Source organism: Carassius gibelio, chromosome B22 (genome assembly GCF_023724105.1).
Source record: "Carassius gibelio isolate Cgi1373 ecotype wild population from Czech Republic chromosome B22, carGib1.2-hapl.c, whole genome shotgun sequence".
Taxonomy (NCBI): Eukaryota; Metazoa; Chordata; class Actinopteri; order Cypriniformes; family Cyprinidae; genus Carassius; species Carassius gibelio.
Window position 1 is genome coordinate 3,323,193 of NC_068417.1, and position 18,787 is coordinate 3,341,979.

General features: G+C 45.2%; 1 protein-coding gene and 1 long non-coding RNA gene across 2 annotated transcripts in view; one reads left to right on the forward strand and one right to left on the reverse strand.

Moving 5' to 3' along the window:
- LOC127987559 (uncharacterized) overlaps positions 1-18,787 on the reverse strand; it is a 1,718,354-nt gene that overhangs the window by 1,313,674 nt on the left and 385,893 nt on the right. The window lies entirely within an intron of this gene.
- LOC127987622 (uncharacterized) lies at positions 10,964-18,377 on the forward strand. The gene is made up of 3 exons (XR_008161270.1): positions 10,964-10,992; positions 17,772-17,937; positions 18,270-18,377. It is a non-coding gene; the product is annotated as an uncharacterized LOC127987622 (long non-coding RNA).

Consider the following 18,787-nt stretch of genomic DNA (forward strand, 5'->3'; position numbering starts at 1 on the left):
GAAAATAGAGAGATTGGGTTAAATAATAAAAAAATGAAGATGTGGGATTTTAATTAATTAAAGGAAATGTATATAAATATTGTTTTAAGCAATGACAGTACAATTGTAATGAAGAAACAGAAAACAAAAAAATGAGAAGTAATTAACTCATTTACAACCTTCCTCACAAATGGGTGCATATTTATTGTTTTTATTATAAATATTATTTACTCTTACAGTTACATGATGCATTTCTGGTTTCAAATTGTTGTCATGGTGGTACTTTTCTATAACACTGAATGTGGTAATAAAGAGTTGCTTATGCTTTAAATGTTGTCCATATGATGGCAAAATCACTTTGATAAAGAAGAGATTTTTTTCTGATTGTTTTTATTTTATTTTATATATCACATAGTTATATCCCGCTACATTACCACTAACGTTATACTTCCACTAAACAGTATCTCTGTTTACCCAGACAAAATTATATCAGCTCTGACAACTACAGAAATGTGAAAAGTGTTCATTAAATAGTTGTCACTATGATCCTAAAGACTTGTTGTGTAAGCTTTTTGTTATCACTCTTTATCAGTTTAATATATTGTCAGTTTCATTCATTTTCCATTAAATGCAGTATGAAAGGGTTTCAGCACTTTATCCTGTTGAAAGATTACAGTACACAGCATGAATTATCACACCCCTCTGAAACTCAGTTTAGAAATGAATCTTTATATCTAGGACATGTTTTATATGTTCAGATGTGGTCAGGTTTACTCATTTATACTACTTACTTTAAAATGTTTCTAATGTTTAGAAGAAAGTTAGATGATTCAAATGACTTTATAATTGTTTAATATCTAATGTTAATCAGTTTAAGCACATTTTGTCCCTCTATTCTGCAGCAAATTCTGAAAAGGCATCTTTTGGAGGACGTACTCCGTTCGAGCGACTCTTTCTCTTGTGCACATCGACACGAATCACAGATCGATAAGGTATTTTAACATATTTACATAGCATATATACATTTAAAACAAGAAAAGCATTTTGACTGCCTTTTGACTTTTGGCTTGTATTTTATAATTGAAAACTAAAAAACTAAATCAATTTAGGTTAAAAAAGCAAAGCACAAACATGTTCTTTAAACATATGTAAAGTTGGAGGAGATGGATCTAGATCAGGGGTAGAGACAGGGAGGACATCTCGTCTTTGTTATTCTGTCATCACACTGCTGTTCATGTAATAAGTGGATTCCTAACTATTTAACCGCTATACCCTCAGGACATCGAAGAGCCAGATCTAGACTGGGACGTAGCAGCTACTTACGATGTCTGTGAAGATATTGAAGCTGTTGTTCCAGAATCTGAATGTGCTTTGAGTGTAGATGAATTGAGGACTCTTGAACATCTGCTGAATTCAACTGCTCCTAATATCTCTGTCAAAGAACTGAACTTGCTTTGTCTTGAGTTTGTTTCATCAAATATGAATTAAACAAACAAACAAACAAACACAAAGCATAAAGACTGAACAGCATAATGAATTTATTTTGCTTTGAAGCTTACTGTGTATTGATGTACAGTTTTTTCACATCTGAATATAGTTTGGAACAATTTGGAAGCCATCTTGGCTGCTTTTGTTGCAATACATGTCAATAATAAAGAAAATTAAAAATAAAACAGTCAAATATCCAAAATCTACTGCACCATTATTCTTTTAACATTATTAACGGCATAACAGAGGGTCCACAGTATAGAGATTAAACTACAGTAAGAATCGATCTCATGAAGGACCAAAGTCTCTGCTATTGCTCTCCGCCGGCTCATAATGCTGAGCAACTCTGTGTTTGTCTCTAGCTGCTGTGTAGGTTACAGTACAGGAACATGCATTTACTAGAGACAAGCAGAAACTATGCTGACCACATCGAAGCTGACAGTCAGGATCACTATCATGATGCTCAGCTGTGAACGATTTAAAAATGACATGCAAAAAAAATAAATAAATTAAAAAAATTAAATTTCTAAATTGTGTGCACAATTTGTGTTTGTACAGTAAACAGGTGTGTGTTTTGTGTTTTGTACAGTAAACAGTTGTGTGTGTGTGTGTGTGTGTGTGTGTGCAGGGACCTGGACTAATAATGAGGTCCAAGTTCAATAATACGCTAAAAGTTCAAATTGATTAACTAACTAATTGATAACTAACAATAGTGAAAGATGTGGATGTTGTGCTTCCCATCAATAATCACATCTCTGCATTCCCCCAAACTGATTTGCAGAAATTAAAGTCCCACTCGGTGTGAGCTGAAGTGATTGTGACTAGACGGCAGAGAAATCTACTTGGTCTTAAAGGGGTGATATGATGCAATTTCAACTTTTCTTTTTCTCTGGAGTGTTACAAGGTGTTTGTGAATAGATAAGATCCCTAAAGCTGCAAAGACTATAAGCGTGAAACACAAGTTTGTTCATAAAGCCCTTAAATGGAGTTTGGGTGTGTTTTATGCAAATAGCTTTGTGGACGTTTATTGAGAAGAGTCAGAATCCAGTAACATTAGAAGGAGGTCAGGGTCTGTCCAAATACCTACACTTGCAGACTTGAGAGTGTGTGCACATGACTGGAAGTGATAACTTTCTGCTCATGAGATGTTTGTTTTCTCAGGCAGGTTTGTGAGCGGACGCCGTCGCCTCGGGAGGCTCGTGCTGGACCCATGTTGCTGGCTGAATTCTGTCACGGGGCGATAGAGACCACCGAAGAAAGAACAGGGTCTGGGCCCAAATGCAGATTAGAAAACTCTTTTAAATGAGGGACTACATTTGTAGCATGGACACACATTTTTAAGATGTGTTTTTGTTTTAAAACTGATTTTAAGTCATTGAAACACAAACACCAGAGCTGTATGTGCCGTCTCTTGTTCTGTGTGAGAGGAGTGTGCGTTGTTTGTTTGCTAATTTATTAGCTTTGAATGATTTCATAAACACACACATACGCGTCAGAATTCCCATCTTTGCAAGTTTCCTCATTAACATAACAGACACCTGGCAGAAAGTTACACGATTTAGAAACAGCACCAAACTCTGGCAAGATAAAGTTATTTTATATCAAATATCATCTGGGAGAGAATTTGATTGTCTTGACTGTCGTGTACGTTACATGCAGTTTGAAGCTGAATGGAGGATGACAAATAGACGCAGTGGAGAGAAGAGTTTACATCAACTTAAATATTCATCTGTATCTCACATTAAACCATGGACCGTCTTTTAAATGTGTTAGGTGTGTAAAAATACTTCAACTGACAATAAAGATCATTCTAAAGTTATACTGCACTGAGCACTATTGACATTTTTATGGTCTCTGAATAAATGTTTTGAAATATATATGTTTATTGCTTTTTGATTTGGTTCATGAAAATATTTTTATGAAAACTGTCAGCACAAATGACTCAAATGTAATTGTGACTCACCAGAGACAGTAAGACTGAATCTGTATGTGGTCAATCTTCTCCCTCTGATGGTCACTTGATAAAGTCCAGAGTCTGTGTTTCTGGTGTTTGTGATGATCAGAGATCCAGTCTGATGATCCAGCTTCAGTCTGTCTCTGAATCTCCATCAAGAACATCACATGTGGAGAATCTTCCAGTGTCTTTATCAGTTTCAGCTATACGAGTCTCTGAGTGTCCACATGTCCAGAATACCTCATCATTTGTCTGTAGTTCAGTGTTAGTCTGTAGAGAGACTGAATCTCCCTCCATCACAGACACTGACTTCACTTCATCTGAATCAGAAACACACCTGAAGAACAAACACAGACAGAGTTTGTCACAGATTAAGGTGAAGGTTTACTGAAGTAAACAGTGCGAAATGTAAATCTTGGACCAATAATATCCAAACAACAAAACGAAAAAAACATTCATGGTGATTTTGAATAAAACCCATTTGCCGACACAGGAACTGAAGTTGATTTGAGCTGAATTCATTCACAGAAAACTCTTCAGATGAGAATCACATCACGACTGAAACTAAAGCTGCTGCTGTTTGAGCTTCACTGTTTTTATATAAAGGATATTTAGAAAAACACACACACATATTTGAGAGAAGAAAATACACATTTCAAACTCACCAAGCATATTCCACGAACACAACCAGAAGCAAACTGTGTCAAACATCTTGAGCGGTTTCAGTCCACAGATATGAAGAGACAAACTGGATCAGTAATGAGAGATGAGACAGATGAGCTGATGTGAGGCTGCTCTGTAGTAAAGTGAAGTCAAACTCTCCTGTCAGCTAAATAACCCTCGATTTATTCAGCATTGATGCACAAGATCATCAGCTCTTCTGAGCTTCCTGGAGATCAATGCTGTCATGTTCAACAGAAATAAGCTGAGCCAAATATAGATGTTAAAAATGTGTTAAAGCAGTGTTTGATCCTGAGATCCTGAGAGTCTTTGACTCTGGTTTCTCCTGTAACTGTCTTCAGTCGGTTTGTTCTTCGTGTCTGATCAAATAGTTTCTCCTCTCAGACTGATTTCACAGATTCTCCAACTGCTTTATGGATCCAGAACAGATCACTTGTTGTAACTGTGTGCTCTCTCATATTTTCATATGGCAACACACAAAGGAGGACACACTCTAGACTTAATCATCAGTACGGGTCTAAACATTTCATCCATTGTTATTAAAGACATAGCACTATCTGATCACTTCTGTATTTTCTTTGATATATTGATCTCTGCTAGCACTGAATCTAGATCTGTCTCTGTCAGAAGGAGATGCATTAACGAGAACACAAGTGAACTATTTATGGAGGCTATATCTTTAACACCAAGCATTTCTGCAGACTCTGTTCATATTCTCCTTGATTCCTTCAACTCAAAAGTTAAGAACATTATTGATGATATTGCTCCAATAATAGTCAGTAAGAAAACAAACAGACAGAAATCAGTTTGGAGAAGATCAACAGCAGTTCAGACGATGAAAAGACAATGCAGAAAAGACGAAACTTGAAATTCACGATAGCATCTATAAAGACAGCCTTCATGCTTTAAATGTGAAACTAGCCACAGATAGACACAATTTCTTCTCAAACCTTATAAACAGTAACTTAAATAACACTCGTACTCTTTTTGTCACTGTTGAGAGACTGACAAACCCCTCAAGTCAGATTCCCAGTGAAATATTAAGTTATACGTGGTAAGTTATGAACAAAACACGTTTAACTTTTGTGGTTGTTTTTACCACTAGCAATGGAGTCATTGTTACACCGCACACTTTATTAATGTCAGGACTGTCATTTTGGTCTGGTTTATTCCTGGTTATGTCAGTATTCCTGACACTGGTGTATATTGTTATTGTGTGAACGTGTGTGTGTTCTCGTCTGTGTGTTGAAACTACACTGGGCTTCATTGCTACATCAGTTTGTAGAGGCTTTTGTCAATCGAGTAGCAGTTATTGTGGACAGCTTTGAAATTCGCATTGAAAGAGCATCAAATCTCAAAGCTGGAGCACAGACATTTCCCCACTACAAACACCAGCACATCCTAAAGTATCTCATTGGCATCACACCACGAGGATCTCTCTCTTTCATGTGAGGAGGTCATGTCAGTGACAAACATGTGGCTGAGAATAATGGCCTTCTTAATAAACTATTACCTGGAGACTTGGTGTTGTCAGATGGTGGATGTGACAGAGACAGTGTTGGACTCGTGTGTGCAGAAGTGAAAATACCTGCATTCACCAGAGGACGCAGCTGGATGCAGAAGATGTGGAGGAAACACGGCAGATAGATCACCTCAGGGTTCATGTGAAGAGGCTGATATACACGTGTATGTATGTGCATTTATATACATATACAGAAATGTACCTTAAATAAACTACTGTTATTTTGGATGCTATTAATGGTTTTCATAGCCTTACATTAAATGTTGTCTATGCATGAACAGCTTTATCATTGTTATGCATATTGCATACCATCTGTTACAACAATAAATGGCGAAATTGATCAATTCTGTATCTCATTATTTGTGCATCACATTGAGGTAAATGTGTACAGTTTACAGTAAGGTATATAAAACCAGTAAAGGGACAGTGTAACACATAAAAGGTAATTAGATAAACAACTATCAAGACCACAGGTAACACAATAAGTTAAATATTAAATAGAAAAACACTTATTTAATTTATACATAGTGCACTTGTAGTGTTAATACAACAGGAGTAACTTGTAACAACAGTGTAACCTTCAACTATCAAGAACATAGATAATGCAATAAGTGAAGAATAAAACGGTAAATGGAAAGACAATTATTAAAACTAATTAATTCAAGACCTTTGAGTGAACAACCATTATCTGCTCATTGACACAGAAAATCTGAAGGTCTGCACTCATCCATATTTGTGAATTGCAGGTGCGCCTCGAGAGATTTCAGGTTTTTTAATTGCTCAGATGTGTAACATTACGCACTGACTCTACAAACAAGGAAAGAAAATACATCGATGAAGATTACGAGCGTTAGCTCATTAAGATCATCAGACCACCCTTCACTGTAAAACCTGACAAGTGACTTAACTCAAACCGTTTGAGTCAACAGATATCATTAAAAACCTGACAGATTAGAAACTGCATCTCAGTATGACACAGCAGTTGCTCTGCATCTGACCACAAAGCACTCCAGCAGGTGGAGAAAACTAAAACACCTCCACCCTGGTCAAAAAGACACAGCAGCACCTTTACTTCTTACGGAGCCTTAAACTGCTCAATGGATCACTGACACCCAGTTAACTTCCATCGAGAACATTTATCAGAAGCGCTGTCTGGGCAGGGCAAGAAACATGATCAAGGATGCCTCTCATCTTCACTATGAACTCTTCATCCTCCTTCCATCCGGCAGGAGTTACAGGAGACTACGCTCTCGCACTAGTAGACTCAGGAAGAGCTTCTTCCCCGAGACTGTGACACTTCTGAACTCCACAACACCAATCTAACCTGCTCCTGCTCTTTTACTGCACTCCTCACAGTACTTCTGTACAGAGCACAGTAAACTATTTCTATAAAAATATCATTGCATTACTGTTATTTTGCATAGAATACATTGTTTAACAATGTTTGCACACTCAATCCAACTGTATTTATTACCACAGCTCTCACGTTGCTGCTGTTCATTATGTGTATATAATCCCTACATTGCTCTGTTCATAATGTGTATATAATCCTACACAATATATATAATATATATAATATAATCCCACAGTTACTTTGACAATGCAGTTTCTTCATTACCATAATAAAATACATAAACACTGTTTAAATATATAGTAAAATCTGTGCCATTAAGTGTTATCACTGTACCAATGTTGGTTTCAGTTTCGTTTTGTTTTAAATTAATTTGTTTTGGCTTGTCGTCTGTATTGCTGTAGCTTCTTATATTCTTAATTCTTGTTCTTTTCTAAATACTGTTAATTGAAAGGATTGTTGTGGAGTGAGGGAACTAAAATAGTCTAGCTATGTAAACTGTAATCCGGTACTGATTCCAAATTACATTACAATAATTATAGTTAATAACATAATCCATTACATTACACATTTTAGATAATCTAATCAGACTACTTTAGATTACTTTTGACCTAACTTGATTTAAATAGGATAATATTCTACCATATTGACATAAAAAATATAAAGAGTAATATATACATATATATATATATAATTTCACAAAGCTTGTCAGAACATTCTGTTTTTGCTTCACATTGGGTTATTATTAAATCAAATTATGTGTATGATTATTATTAAATAACTAAATGATATGAAATCATATACATTATATGTATATTAATTATATAACAAATTAAATAACTCTAATAACAGATTTAGGTTAAATAAAGATGTCAGTCTTTATTTTTTTCTTTTTAGGAAACAAATCAAAGAAAAAAAAAACTAATTCTGTTTCTAATATTCTGTATGTTGCTCAAAAACAAAATATATATTTTGTCAAGTTTTTTTTTTTTTTTTTTTTTTTTTTTTACGTATTCTTTTAAAAATAACACATTTTTTAAAACAAAAAATACGAGTTCACATATCGTACCTAAACACGCGTGGATATCCATATACAGCTATGATTCGCGATCCCCAAACTGACTCAAATGATTCGCGAACCCGCTTTGAACTACCGAAACGACTCAAATGATTCACGAAACCGCCTTCCGAACTCCCGAACTGATTCAAATGATTTGCGAACTCGCTCCGAACTCCCGAACTGACTCAAATGATTCGCGATCCCGCTACGAACTCCCGAACTGATTCAAATGATTCGCGATCCCGCTAGGAACTCCCGAACTGACTCAAATGATTCGCGATCCCGCTACGAACACCCGAACTGATTCAAATGATTCGCGATCCCCAAACTGACTCAAATGATTCGCGAACTCGCTCCGAACTCCCAAACTGACTCAAATGATTCGCGATCCCGCTACGAACTACCGAACTGACTCAAATGGTTCGCGATCCCGCTACGAACACCCGAACTGATTCAAATGATTCGCGATCTCCAAACTGACTCAAATGATTCGCAATGCCGCTTTGAACTCCCGAACTGACACAAATGATCCGCGAACTCGCTCCGAACTCCTGAACTGACTCATGATTCGCAATCATTTCAGAGCTGTAACAACAATACTGTGAAACCATGTTATGTTTGCTTAAGGTTATCATACCATCAAAATCTCATACCGGCCCATAACTTATAAATATATATATTCCATTTGTTGTTATTAACATGGAATGCATTAAAAATTACATCAAGGTTTCCCAAAACTAGGGTTTGTGACTTTAATAAAAAGCTAATTAATTAAATCATAAAAAATTATACATTAAAATAAATAAATTTAAAACCAATCAAAATAAAATCTTACTAAAAAAGTTTAACATTTCATTTGTTTACCTGCATGTCATGTGGACATAACCAACATCAGAGAATTGTTACATGCATGAACATGAAAATGTGATAATTATTAAAATATATATTTTTAAATCTCATCTTTTTAAAGTACTTCAAGTAAATATATTTGGTGAAAGAGGATCAGATGACAAAAGTTTGTAAATTTGTGTTTTAATGTGTTTGAAAGATAAACGCCTTCCAAATACAAAGTAACACATGGTTAAATAATCAACAGAGTGATTATTTAAATAAATCAATGTGTTCATCAGTAGTTGATGCAATTTTTAAACACTTCTTAAACCTGAAATTATTTTTATAAATCAATCTTCAAATGCTGTCTCTGACAATGCAATGCTGCAATTTGGAAATAGTGGAATAACTATTAGGAGTTTCAATGTTATCATATTTTTCTTTGTTTCACCAGTTTTCATATTATAGACAGACTGAGTGCATAAGTCTTTGGTGTTATTTTATATAATAAGAAGCCTAATAAATCAGCACATTACATGAGATTAAATAAACGATGTGTATGAGTCCACATTCTGTTGCTTTGTGTTTACTGGTGAAAGAGCAATACCTGAAACACAAAATTACATTTCTCAAATAACAACAAACTTTACGATTATAATTTAGAGCAAAAATAATTCTGATGGGTTTAGCCGTTATACAACCTGACTAAAATGATCATATGTCACGGGGTGACGAAAGGGAAGCGGAACTAAGTCCCGCCGGAATTTTGTGTTCCCCTCGGGACGGTGTCGCGGTAACACCGGTCCACTTCCGGGTTGCGCCCGATGTCGCAATAACAACGCTAATGACAGATTGACATCTGGTGTGGGGAGTTTGGTGTGGCGATCTGTGAGAGGATTATGGAGGCGGAGTAACCACATAAAAAGAGAAGTGCAGAGACCATGAGCAGGGTTGTGGATTCTTTTTTGGTCGTTCGTTCTCCCGGCTATTCTTCCTGGTTGGCTTGCCCCCGTGTGTGGTTCTTCTCTTTGGATATGTTCCCCTAGGAGAGGTGAATTCCTGGGACGTTTGGGCTGGCGTGTGGAGGTGTTTGAGGACTATTGTGGGGTTTCGGCTATCTGGCTGTGCAACAGATATATCCGCGATCGAGTGGAGATATTCAGGACAGAAAGAGTGTGAGTTCTGGAAAGCAAGTGAAGACCAGACCGTGCCATCGCTATCGGAGGGAAGTTAAGAGACCTGATCTGGGATTTCGATCAATTGTATACATCTGGACTGGGAGTGATAACGTTGTGAAGTGGACGGAGTCATCGTTGGGTGAGTGCTGGCTCTATTTGCACTAAGAGTGGGTGTGCCGTGTCTGAAGTGGTGTGTTTGCACAATAAATCGTTTGAAGTGAAGTTACAGAGTGTGGGGAAGATATATAGAGTTAATGCCGGACGCTCACCACCCCGAGAGCCCACCACCGTCACCGTAATCCACACCCAGGCACTCAACTGAGGCATCTCCCAGCCGTAAGCCCCATTGCTTATTCAAGAACACATACATGCTGTTGATTACTTACCCCGCTGTGTAGATCGCAGGATCCTCTGGGCCGAACGCCGCATGTGATGTCCCTATGAAAAGAGGTGGACACAAGAATTATTCCTTTCCCGGTCACAACCGAAGCATCTCCCAGCCGTAAGCCCCACTACTTATTCAAGAACACATACTTGCTGTTGATTACTTACTCTGCTGTGCAGATCGCAGGATCCTCTGGGCCGAATGCCGCATGTGATGTCCCTATGAAAAGAGGTGGACACAAGAATTATTCCTTTCCCGGTCACAACCGAAGCCTCTCCCAGCCGTAAGCCCCACTACTTATTCAAGAACGCATACTTGCTGTTGACTACCTACTCTGCTGTGCAGATCGCAGGATCCTCTGGGCCGAATGCTGCATGTGATGTCCCTGTAGAAAGAGGTGGACACACGAATTATTCCTTTCCCGGTCACAACCGAAGCCTCTCCCAGCCGTAAGCCCCATTACTTATGCAAGAACACATACTTACTGTTGATTACTTACTCTGCTGTGCAGATCGCAGGATCCTCTGGGCCGAACGCCGCATGTGATGTCCCTATGAAAAGAGGTGGACACAAGAATTATTCCTTTCCCGGTCACAACCGAAGCCTCTCCCAGCCGTAAGCCCCATTACTTATGCAAGAACACATACTTACTGTTGATTACTTACTCTGCTGTGCAGATCGCAGGATCCTCTGGGCCGAACGCCGCATGTGATGTCCCTATGAAAAGAGGTGGACACAAGAATTATTCTTTTCCCGGTCACAACCGAAGCCTCTCCCAGCCGTAAGCCCCATTACTTATGCAAGAACACATACTTACTGTTGATTACTTACTCTGCTGTGCAGATCGCAGGATCCTCTGGGCCGAACGCCGCATGTGATGTCCCTATGAAAAGAGGTGGACACAAGAATTATTCCTTTCCCGGTCACAACCGAAGCATCCCCCAGTCGTAAGCCCCATTACCTATTCAAGGACACATACTTATTGTTGATTACTTACCTCGCTGTGCAGATCACAGGATTCTCTGGGCCGAATGCTGCATGTGATGTCCCTGTAGAAGGAGGTGGACACGAGAATTATTCCTTTCCCCGGTCTCGACCGAAAAATCCACGAGCTCTACTTACCCGGATACCCCCCCCCCCCCCTCACTCCGGGACGGGTGACAGACTACCCTGGCTCTTGCTGGCCCCGTACAGGCACGAACTGCCGACGACTCCACGCCCTCCCGGCGTCCGAGGTCTGGCTCCGTTCTGGTCGGGAGACACGGAAGGAACACTGAACTTTTAAATTGCTTTTAATCAAATAAAACCTTGTTCATTTTTTATACTCTCGTCCGTCTGGTTCTTCTGGTCCGCTCCCCGAGGTGATCCTGGGTTTCAGGGGTGGGTGCAGTCTGGCTCGGCCCCCCCGACCTGTGACAGATTTGGCGTAGTCGGCAGGATTTCACCTCGGGTTGAGCGACCAGGGAATCTCAGATGGCCGACGACGAGGCACTGGGGGCCCCACCCCGAGTCATGCCAGTGTTCATGGGAAACCCCTGGGTCCAGAAATATGGAGGAAATGAGTCAGAGGTGCGCCTCTCCGAATGGCGGGCCCAGATCGAATATCTGGCCGGGCTACAGGGACTGAGTGCGACCCAACAGTTACAGTTTGCCCTCAACTCCCTTGATGGGGAAGCACGGCGGGAAGTCCAAGCCGCCCCCGAAGCTGTCCGAACCACCGCCCAGTCTGTGTTCAGATTCCTGACGGAAAGGTATGGTGACGCCACTCCAACTGCGGTTCTCCGGGCCCAGTTCTTCAGCAGCAAGCAGGGCCCCCGCCAATCCGTCAGAGCTTTCGCCCTCCAACTACGGGAGCGAGTTACCAGGCTGCAGGGACGCCCAGACCATGGTCTCGGAGATAGTGAGACTCTGTTGAGGGACCAATTCCTGCTGGGGCTAAGGGAAGGCCCAGTACGCCAGGGACTTAGAGTCCAATTCAGAAGGGAGCCGGAACTCACCTTCGAAGACCTAAAGAAGGAAGCGGTGGCATTGGAGAACGATCAGGTTGAGGTGCAAGAACCCCCTGTGTGTGCGGCCGTAAGTAGCTCCGCAGTGGCTGTCCCCGACATGTCAGAGTGGAAACAGACTCTGAAGCTCGAACTCCTAAAGGATGTCCGGGAGCAGATGGCGGAGCTAACCAAGACGCTCGTGGACGAGCTGCGTTCTGGGGCTACCAGGCCAGAGGTGAGGCCCATCTCGCGGGACCGGGTGTACTCGGACGGGAACAGGGACGCAGGGAGGCGACCTAACCGGCCCAACCGGCCCCAGTTTGAATGGGACGAGCAAGGACGACCTATCTGCAACCGCTGTGGCCAACCAGGCCATTACAGCCGACAGTGTGGTCCCCGAAGAGGTTCGGAGGGGGGTTTTTAGGTCGACCGGCCACAGTGGGTCGTGTGGTCGGGACCCCCTTAGATGACCCACCCATCGGAGCAGGCTCCAAGGACAGGCTGGTCGGGCATAGCCCAGTGGTGGAGGTCCAGGTGTGTGGTGTGAAGGTGCCCTGTCTCGTCGACACCGGATCCCAGGTGACCCTATTCGCGGAGAGCCTGTCGCAAGAGCTGTTTGGAGATCAGAGGATGCATGGGACGGAGGCTCCCTGGCTCTCCCTGAAAGGAGCAAATGGTCTGGACATCCCCTACATTGGCTACAGGCTGACGGACTTGGAGATCCACGGAGTGATCGTGCCCCAGAAGGGAGTGATCATCGTAAAGGACCACTGTCTGGGGAGTCACCGGGCCTTGCTAGGTATGAATGTATTATCTGCATGTTGGGAAGAATTGTTTCGGGCAACGCCCGCTCGAGGGATCTCGCTGGCCGAGCAACAGGAATGGGAACGTGTCGCCGCTGACTGCAGACGGATCCAGATGTCCCGGGCCCGGCAAGGCCGCGAAGGGACAGGTCGGGTAGCGTGCCGTTATGCCCTGTCCGTGCCAGCGAACAGCGAGGCCCTAGTATGGGTGCGAGTCCTCCAGCGGGACGTGGGAGTGGAGGAATGGGTGTTGGTGGAGCCTCACTGGGATGGCCAGCAGGTAGAAGTCGCCAGAAGTTTGGCCGTGGCACGAAGAGGACGGATCCCGGTGAGAGTTCGGAAAGGGACGCCCCATGTTGTGCACCTACATAAACATCAGCGGCTGGTCAAGGTAACGCCGGTAGAATCCCATCAGGTGCGGGAGGACCAGGACGTGAGCTTTCGCCAAGTACACCCCGCGGTGGTGGAAGTGGCCCTTACCCAAGCGAGCTCGTCGCCCCAGAGTCTAGGGGAGGAGGTTCCCGGCCACTTGAAGGGAAGTTCCCTGCAAGGGGAGGAGCTGGGACCGACACAGGCCAGGAAGCTGCGAGACCTGCTGAGCAAGTGGCAACATGTCTTCTCGGCACACGAAGAGGACTACGGCTGCACCAACGTCGTGCAACATCGGATCCCCACCGGAGATGCAGAGCCCAGTAGAGAAAGGTACCGACCCGTCCCACCTACCCTGTACACGGAGGTCCGCACACTGCTGCAAGGTATGCTCAATCGAGGGGTTGTTAGAGAGAGCAGCAGCCCGTGGGCAGCTCCCATCGTGTTGGTACAGAAGAAGACTGGCGCATGGAGGTTTTGCGTTGACTACCGCAAGCTGAACCTGGTCACTAGGAAGGACGCGTTCCCCCTACCCCGGATCGAGGACTCCCTGGCTGGCTTAACACGCTCGGCATGGTACTCCACACTGGACTTGGCAAGTGGCTACTGGCAGGTACAAGTGGCCGAGGCCGACCGGGAGAAGACCGCCTTTACCACCCCGTTCGGTCTCTTTGAGTGGGACCGGATGCCCTTCGGCCTCTGCAACGCTCCTGCCACCTTCCAGAGGCTGATGCAGCGGTGCCTGGGAGGTCAGTTGATGGAGTCCGCCTTGGTATACCTGGACGATGTGATTGTCTATTCCCCAGATTTCGACTCCCACTTACAACACCTTGAGCAGGTCTTCGGGGCCATGGAGAAATATGGGCTGAAGCTCCAGCCGGACAAATGCCATCTGTTACGGCGGGAGGTCAAATTCTTGGGACACTGTGTGGGCGCGGCGGGAGTCTCGGTCGACCCGGAGAAGGTGTCGGCGGTGCGAGAGTGGGCTGCCCCGCAGACGGTGAAGCAGGTCCGGTCATTCCTGGGCTTCGTGGGGTACTACCGCCGCTTTATCAAGGACTTCTCCAAGATCGCAAAGCCCCTAAATCAGTTGCTGGCTGGGACAGGACGCCCCCGAGGTCGCGGATCGCCGGCTATCCTATGGAGCCCCGAGTGTGAGGCTGCGTTCCGGCGACTGAAAGACGAGTTGCTGCGGGCGCCGATTCTGGCGTATGCTGACTTCTCCAAGCCCTTTGTCTTATACACGGACGCTAGCAACCTGGGTTTGGGGGCCGTGTTGGCCCAGCAACAGGACGGTGTAGAGCGGGTCGTAGCCTACGCAAGCCGGAGCCTTCATCCAGCAGAGAGGAACGACGCCAATTACAGCTCCTTCAAGTTGGAACTGCTGGCGCTGAAATGGGCACTCAGCGAAAAGTTTAAAGATTACTTGTGGGGTGCCCAGGTGACGGTAGTAACTGACAACAACCCCCTAGTACATCTACAGACGGCGAAGTTGGGGGCAGTGGAACAGCGCTGGGTGGCCCAGTTGGCCAATTACAACTACCAGCTCCGATACCGGCCAGGACGGGAGAACACCAACGCTGACGCCCTGTCCCGACTCCCGGAAGCTCAAGGTCCGAGGGACCCACCGGAACCCACGCCAGACCCCGAAGGAGAGGAGTATATGGTGGGCATTGTGGAGGCGCCGGGGACTCAACATGAGGGGATGCCTGTGAGTTGGGGATGGGACCCCTGCCGCTGGAAAGAGCGACAGCAGGCCGACAGGGAGATCAGTGGCTTGATGCGGTGGCTGGAACGGGGCCGAAAACCGACGTTGGCCGAACAACGGGCCCAAGGGGGAACAGGAAGGAAGCTGTTGGGACAATGGGCCAGACTACAGGTGAAGGAGGGAGTACTCTGTAGGTCTGTCCGAGATCCGGGGCTGGACGAGGAACTCCGACAGATCGTTGTCCCCGAAGGCCAGGTACAAGAACTCTTGATAGCGTACCATGATCAGCTGGGCCACCAAGGGCACGAGAAAACGGTCTCTCTCTTGAGGCGACACTTCTACTGGCCCAACCTAGAAGCAATGGTACGTACCTTCGTTCAGGCCTGTCCTCGTTGCATCTTGTTCAAAGCCAGGAAGGAGGCACGAGCACCGATGGTCCCCATCCAGGCAAAGGCTCCTCTCCACATAGTCGCAATGGACTTCTTGACTTTGGGTCGGCCGGCAGACCGCTATCAGAACATCCTTGTCATTACCGACTTGTTCACCAAGTACTCCTGGGCCATTCCTACTTTGGACCAGACGGCGAACACCACCGCCACTGCTCTGTGGAGAGCTGTCTTCCAGCCGTTCAGTTGCCCCGAGTTCCTACACTCGGACCAAGGGCCAAACTTCGAGTCTCGGGTAATCAGAGAGCTGTGTAAAGTGTACGGCTGCACCAAGACCCATACCACTACTTACCACCCCCAGGGAAATGGCGGATGCGAGCGGTTCAATCAGACCCTATTGAACTTGCTCGGCACGCTAGACCAAGAACATCAGAGCGACTGGGTGAGTGCGCTACCAAATCTGGTTCAGGCCTACAATAATAGTACGCACAGTACCACGGGCTACGCCCCCACTTATTTGATGTTTGGCAGGCATGTGCGGATGCCTACCGACTTATTGCTGGGGACGGCAGCAACCGAGGAGGAGGGGAACGTAACTGAATGGGTAAGGCGCCACCACCAACGCCTCCATTTTGCATACGAGCAAGTCTCGGGACGGATCCGAGCGGCTGGGAAGAAAAACAAGAGGCTGTACGACCGGACGGCTCGGGAAGCCCCCCTTCTCCCAGGAGAAAGGGTCCTGGTAAGGGACAACCGGCGACAAGGGAAGGGGAAGCTCAGTGACCGATGGGAGAATGCACCATACGTGGTCGAGGGCCAGCAGCGGCCTGGACAGCCAGTATATACAATTCGGCCCGAAGGAAAAGCCGGGCCCGCTAGAGTGGTCCATCGGAACATGATCCGCCCCTGTCCGAACTATCCCAGCCCCGTAGAGGAAGCGCCAAAGGAGCCTGAAGCTGTAGCCCCGTGGATAGCAGGATGGGCCGTGATCCCAGGAGAACGGGGAAATGTCCCCGCAGAAATGGCCCCCAGAGACCCGATGGATATGCCTGCGGACATCGACCCTGTCTCGCCACCACGACGGTCCCAGAGGGAGAGCCGAGGTCGGCCCCCGGCACGCTATGGAGAATGGGCGACTGGAAGGCGTTCTAGGGACTAGAACGGTTTGGCAGGGGGGTATGTCACGGGGTGACGAAAGGGAAGCGGAACTAAGTCCCACCGGAATTTTGTGTTCCCCTCGGGACGGTGTCGCGGTAACACCGGTCCACTTCCGGGTTGCGCCCGATGTCGCAATAACAACGCTAATGACAGATTGACATCTGGTGTGGGGAGTTTGGTGTGGCGATCTGTGAGAGGATTATGGAGGCGGAGTAACCACATAAAAAGAGAAGTGCAGAGACCATGAGCAGGGTTGTGGATTCTTTTTTGGTCGTTCGTTCTCCCGGCTATTCTTCCTGGTTGGCTTGCCCCCGTGTGTGGTTCTTCTCTTTGGATATGTTCCCCTAGGAGAGGTGAATTCCTGGGACGTTTGGGCTGGCGTGTGGAGGTGTTTGAGGACTATTGTGGGGTTTCGGCTATCTGGCTGTGCAACAGATATATCCGCGATCGAGTGGAGATATTCAGGACAGAAAGAGTGTGAGTTCTGGAAAGCAAGTGAAGACCAGACCGTGCCATCGCTATCGGAGGGAAGTTAAGAGACCTGATCTGGGATTTCGATCAATTGTATACATCTGGACTGGGAGTGATAACGTTGTGAAGTGGACGGAGTCATCGTTGGGTGAGTGCTGGCTCTATTTGCACTAAGAGTGGGTGTGCCGTGTCTGAAGTGGTGTGTTTGCACAATAAATCGTTTGAAGTGAAGTTACAGAGTGTGGGGATGATATATAGAGTTAATGCCGGACGCTCACCACCCCGAGAGCCCACCACCGTCACCGTAATCCACACCCAGGCACTCAACTGAGGCATCTCCCAGCCGTAAGCCCCATTGCTTATTCAAGAACACATACATGCTGTTGATTACTTACCCCGCTGTGTAGATCGCAGGATCCTCTGGGCCGAACGCCACATGTGATGTCCCTATGAAAAGAGGTGGACACAAGAATTATTCCTTTCCCGGTCACAACCGAAGCATCTCCCAGCCGTAAGCCCCACTACTTATTCAAGAACACATACTTGCTGTTGATTACTTACTCTGCTGTGCAGATCGCAGGATCCTCTGGGCCGAATGCCGCATGTGATGTCCCTATGAAAAGAGGTGGACACAAGAATTATTCCTTTCCCGGTCACAACCGAAGCATCTCCCAGCCGTAAGCCCCACTACTTATTCAAGAACGCATACTTGCTGTTGACTACCTACTCTGCTGTGCAGATCGCAGGATCCTCTGGGCCGAATGCTGCATGTGATGTCCCTGTAGAAAGAGGTGGACACACGAATTATTCCTTTCCCGGTCACAACCGAAGCCTCTCCCAGCCGTAAGCCCCATTACTTATGCAAGAACACATACTTACTGTTGATTACTTACTCTGCTGTGCAGATCGCAGGATCCTCTGGGCCGAACGCCGCATGTGATGTCCCTATGAAAAGAGGTGGACACAAGAATTATTCCTTTCCCGGTCACAACCGAAGCCTCTCCCAGCCGTAAGCCCCATTACTTATGCAAGAACACATACTTACTGTTGATTACTTACTCTGCTGTGCAGATCGCAGGATCCTCTGGGCCGAACGCCGCATGTGATGTCCCTATGAAAAGAGGTGGACACAAGAATTATTCTTTTCCCGGTCACAACCGAAGCCTCTCCCAGCCGTAAGCCCCATTACTTATGCAAGAACACATACTTACTGTTGATTACTTACTCTGCTGTGCAGATCGCAGGATCCTCTGGGCCGAACGCCGCATGTGATGTCCCTATGAAAAGAGGTGGACACAAGAATTATTCCTTTCCCGGTCACAACCGAAGCATCCCCCAGTCGTAAGCCCCATTACCTATTCAAGGACACATACTTATTGTTGATTACTTACCTCGCTGTGCAGATCACAGGATTCTCTGGGCCGAATGCTGCATGTGATGTCCCTGTAGAAGGAGGTGGACACGAGAATTATTCC